Below are 6000 nucleotides of genomic sequence, written 5' to 3'. Positions count from 1 at the left end.
AAATGAAGGCCCCCTTGTTTGAATTTGGACTTGATCTTGAGGCCCAAGTTTGTTTGAGCATTTCTAATATAGTCAATTAACAATGCTATTAATTAGGCCTTTTAGAGATAATCCTAATAGAGAATAATAGTCCCTTTTAGGATGGCCTTAAAAAATAAAACAAGGTGCGCCGCGCCAAATAAAATCACAAATTGCGTGGCCCTCTTTAATTACTTTATTATATTTAGAACTCGGGAGTGCCATTTAGCGAATTTTCATGGCCTCCCGCAAAGTTAATAACACGTTAGTCACTTTAGGCGCGTTCTTTAATAATTTTACTTTCCTAAATTCGGGTGTGCATTTCATGTGACCCAAACCCAAATCCAAATCCCAAAATGTTGAATGTGTCGAGGATCCGGGTGCATTTCATGTGACGTGATCCAAAAACATATTTTAAACGACGTTCAATTTCCTTAAAATTAATTAAAAGCGGTAAATAGTTTTAAAATTGCACTATAGGATGACATGTATTAAAATCAGATATTAAGCCATGTATAATGGTTTAAGTGACCGTGCTAGAACCACGGGATCCGGGGGTGCCTAACACCTTCCCCCGGGTCAACAGAATTCCTTATTCAGAATTTCTGGTTCGCAGACGTCACTTAGAAAGTCGAAAACTTCCTCGATTTGGGATTCAAGATAAACCACTGACTTGGGACACCAAAATTCAAACCTATCCCAAGTGGCGACTCTGATCTCTAAATAATCCCATTTCGAATAATGTCACTTAAATTGGAAAAACTCCCTTATACACTATCCTTCGGGGTGGTGTGTGAAAAAAAGGAGGTGTGACACCTAGTACAAGCCAAGCCTCCACCATAGTACTATTGATCTGTCTTAGCTGATTCCATATTTCCTGCCTTTCTGCAATAGTATTATTTATGTAATTTATTCAAATGGTCTGTAATAATTATTTGTAAACAACATTGGGGTGATTAGTGAAAAAGGCTGGGTAGTTACATATATGTTGGGTCAATTGGGTAGATACCATGCCTATAAGATTATGTTAATTCGAATGTATTTGCTATGTTTGCTTTACAATATCAAACTCGNAATGAATTTCATATCTGCTTGTAAGAGGCCCGTAGCTTAGTAGCTTCACTTGAATAAAATGCTTCAATTCTATTTGTATGTGAAATTGTATCTCAATGTCCATCATTAGTTTCCTAGTTTCATGTTTCATGTGCACCAGAAATTAAATCCTGATGTTAGTTTATAGTTTGAATCCTTATTGAATTAGTAAAGCTAGTTTAGTTTGATTCGATGAATGCTTGAACCGTCTGGGCCATGAAGAATTGATTCAACATGGCCCAATTATACAAAAACTGTCCAGAACTGGCACCAGGCCCACCCCCTTCTAACTCAATTGATTTCATTAAATCAAAGGCCTAGGCGGTCTGGGCCTAAGTCCCAGTTTCAATACCTTCACGCTGGGCCTGTTCAAAAGCCCATTCGGGGCAGCTCTTCATAAAACCGGTTGAGAGTTCCTCACTATTGGGCCAAACTCGAAGCCAAAGTGCTGAAGGCTTTCATCAAATTATGGGTTTCATTTTTGTAAAACAATTTTAGGCTTACCAAGTTAAGTAGCAAATTTGAATTAAGAGGTCTTCAATAAATGAAGGCCCCCTTGTTTGAATTTGGACTTGATCTTGAGGCCCAAGTTTGTTTGAGCATTTCTAATATAGTCAATTAACAATGCTATTAATTAGGCCTTTTAGAGATAATCCTAATAGAGAATAATAGTCCCTTTTAGGATGGCCTTAAAAAATAAAACAAGGTGCGCCGCGCCAAATAAAATCACAAATTGCGTGGCCCTCTTTAATTACTTTATTATATTTAGAACTCGGGAGTGCCATTTAGCGAATTTTCATGGCCTCCCGCAAAGTTAATAACACGTTAGTCACTTTAGGCGCGTTCTTTAATAATTTTACTTTCCTAAATTCGGGTGTGCATTTCATGTGACCCAAACCCAAATCCAAATCCCAAAATGTTGAATGTGTCGAGGATCCGGGTGCATTTCATGTGACGTGATCCAAAAACATATTTTAAACGACGTTCAATTTCCTTAAAATTAATTAAAAGCGGTAAATAGTTTTAAAATTGCACTATAGGATGACATGTATTAAAATCAGATATTAAGCCATGTATAATGGTTTAAGTGACCGTGCTAGAACCACGGGATCCGGGGGTGCCTAACACCTTCCCCCGGGTCAACAGAATTCCTTATTCAGAATTTCTGGTTCGCAGACGTCACTTAGAAAGTCGAAAACTTCCTCGATTTGGGATTCAAGATAAACCACTGACTTGGGACACCAAAATTCAAACCTATCCCAAGTGGCGACTCTGATCTCTAAATAATCCCATTTCGAATAATGTCACTTAAATTGGAAAAACTCCCTTATACACTATCCTTCGGGGTGGTGTGTGAAAAAAAGGAGGTGTGACACCTAGTACAAGCCAAGCCTCCACCATAGTACTATTGATCTGTCTTAGCTGATTCCATATTTCCTGCCTTTCTGCAATAGTATTATATCCATAGACAAAAGTTAACCAACAGTGGAATGTTGAGTTTTTGTCCCTGACTTCACAGTGTACCATTTGAGCTCCAGCTTGTATTATGGTAATGTCTACTTGTTGTGCCTCCCACAATATCCATATTCTCCCATTAGGATTATATGAATAGTTTGAAAATACTTCCCAATCATCCCCAAACTTCATTCTAACCTTTTTTTCATTCCTTATTTTTACTTTGGTCTCAAGGCATCCTAAGACAATTATTTTATTTTTCAGCAGAAAGGCCTTGAGTTCTTTCTGCTTATAGGGCTTATTAATCCCTCTAATATTCCATGAGCTAATAATCATGGGGGATAATAAAGAGGAACTCTTCCTTCTTTAGATGCCAGGCTAGCATCCTCCTCTTCCTGAATTCTCAGAGCCTTAAATATGTTCTGATGTACTATAGTTTCAATGATCTCCTCAGACATACCATTCCTTATTGATGTTTTCACCTTGGGACTCTGCACCTGTTTCCTTTTTGATTTGGCTACTTGGAACTCATCATTTTCCTTATGCTCAATCCCTGTAGGAACTACTTTTTGCCTTGTGTCTACTGGTGCAGTTACTTTTTCTTTGCTTGGTTCAGCCCTAACTTCTTGGTCCTGTATTTCCATGACTGTCTTTGGCTTGGAAATCCACTTAGTGAGTAGTTTCCTTCCCCTTCTTTGTTGGTTTCCTACCTGACTTTTAGGAATAGGACCAGGCTGCTTCATCACCTCTGCTGGAGCTCTACATTCCCCTGTCCCATGACCAATTCACAAGGAATTCTTGACAGAAAGTAGGCTGCCAATCATAACTCAATCTTTGCTCCCTATTTTTGCCCTCAGCAGTTTCTGTCAGTACTGTCTCAGGCAATGGTTGAGACACAACCATTTCAATCAGCATGCGGGCATAAGCTATCCTTGCTTCCTGAGCTGTTAATTTGTCAGTACAAATTGGATTCCCAATCGAGCTCGCAATTCTTCCTAAATTCTCCATTGTCCAGTATTGTATAGGTAATCCAGGGAAATTAACCCATACTGGGATATTATTTGTATTCTCCTTGCTCATTTGGAAATCTGGTTCCCATTTTTTCAAAATCATTGGTCTATTGTTGAAGGTGTATGGCCCATTTTGAAGTATTAAATCTCTATCATCATCAGATTCAAATTTGAAGATGAAATAACCTTCGTCATGGAGTAATACCTGTGGGGTCGTAGCAAACTGCCATACTCCATAAACAAATTTCAGCATCTCCTTAAACTTAGGGGTTCCACCTATTACATAGCCAATTAAGTTTGTTCTCCATCTTCTACTCTGTTCCTCTACTTCTATATGGTTTAATCTAACAATTTCTCTTCCATCCTTAATAATAGGGGGATAGTAATTTAATTTTGACCCTTGCTGCAGAGATCGATTACCTTGGACCACTTCAGCTAGAGTTAGTTGTAAAGCCCCTAAGCTTGTCGAGAAGGTTAATTTCCTTGCTGACGTCGCCATATCAGCCTCATTGAGTACTGAATCTGCATGTGTCTTTACCATTTAAGCTACCGGAGCTTGATTTTCCACCGGCTCCGTCAATTCCTTCCTCTCCTGTCCATGCAGAACTGTTGGTGCGCTACCCATGCCTTTCATCTAATGAAACAGTTGCACCGACCCAAGAGTTTGGGGAATCCCTGTTTCTGGTGTAACCAGCCTACCATCTTCTTCTTCTACCTTCTCTTCTTCATCCGTGTTCTTCATCTTAGCTATGGAGTTCCTCTTCTTCTGTCTAGCCATACCTACCGGCATAAGTTAGCAGACCTTGCTTAACATGCGCCGAGAGAGAAAGTCTTCCTTTTATATAGCAGCTCTTTTAGGGAATGGAGAATTGAGGAGGAGATTAAGGAATATAAACGAAAAAAATAAAACAATAGAAAAATAAAAATCAATATGAAAAGAAGTATTTGTCCAAATTGTAATTCAGTTAAGAGCCTGTTTGGTCAAGCTTCTGGGAGGCCAAAAGTACTTTTTTTCTCCAAAAAAGTACTTTTTAAAAAATTGAAGCTGTTTGGCCAAGATAAAGAAGTACTTTTGGCCAGCAGCAGAAGCAGTTTTTCTGCTATTGGAAAGAAGCAGAAAATTCTAGCTTCTTCCAATAAGCAGAAGCAGAAGCAGAAAATTAATTTATTCAAGACAAAACTATCCTCACCTTAAATTTTATACTTTTCAAATTATTCCTTACTAATTTAAGTTATTTTTTTTATATTTGTTTCTGGTTTTTATCATTCTCTTAAATTTAAAGATATCATATTCATGAATCATATTGTAACTTTTTAAATTCTTTATTGATTTTTCTTGTTTTTGATATTTTTTGGGTGTTATGTCTTGTAACTTTTCAAATTATCTTCTTATTTTTTCACACTAAAATAAATTATCTACATCCTTCTTTGGATTATCAATTCTCTTCCTACAAATAATCATTTATAATTTTATTTGTTATAGGCTATTAGTTCTCGAATCTTTAGAACAATTATCAAATCTAATTTGTGAAAATTACTTATAAATAGGTAATAAATTTACAATTTCATCCCATAACCTATCTATATATTATTAAAAGATGAAGAAAAAAATTTACATTAAGCCAAGTGGCAGTCTCACAATAGGCCGCTTGGCAATTTACGACAAAGTTGGTTAGGTTAGATAATAATTAGTTACTTTTTAATTTAAATATAAAAAAAATTAAATTATACATTATGTGTTATTAATAATTAGTTACTCTTTAAAATTATTTTTATTTTACGCTCAATACCATATTTCAAGTTTGACACTCAGAATCATCTAGTTACAGCTATCATAGCTAATTGGCTATCCATAATTTCATCCGACGATATTCTTCTACCAATAAAGAATTCAACTATTATGCTAATGAAGACATTACTGCAAAGATCGAGGAAGGAGATGGGTCTTCTGATATTCCTTTAGAAATGCAAGGCAAGTCTTGTACTAATATGGAGGCGTTGTGTGATAGAAGCAGAGATGAAATTGTTGAATAATATTATCATGTGTGAGTGACTTTACTTATTATTTCATGGTGGATTATCAATATATAGTAATTTGTGAAATAGACTTCTAATTCATACTAAATGATGTATTTTGATTATTCAAATCATTTTGTAACAATAAGTAATTATACTAGATAATATTATATGTTTTGGTATAACTATATATGTAAAATTGAGTTAAATCTTTATTATGTTGTTTACTTTATGTTTTATATCTTAATTTAATAAAATAAAAAATAATAAAAGTCTCTTACGATAAATATTTAAGTTCATTTTTCTCTTTAAAATAATTATGCCTTGGTACCATCCTTTTTGGTAATTTGACACTCAAAAGTACTTTTTAGAAAGATTGACCAAACATAATTTGCTACCAAATGTTGTA

Source organism: Nicotiana attenuata, chromosome 8, assembly GCF_001879085.1.
Source record: "Nicotiana attenuata strain UT chromosome 8, NIATTr2, whole genome shotgun sequence".
Classification (NCBI taxonomy): domain Eukaryota; kingdom Viridiplantae; phylum Streptophyta; class Magnoliopsida; order Solanales; family Solanaceae; genus Nicotiana; species Nicotiana attenuata.
The sequence above is the reverse complement of the archived record's forward strand: the minus strand, read 5'-3'. Positions refer to the sequence as shown.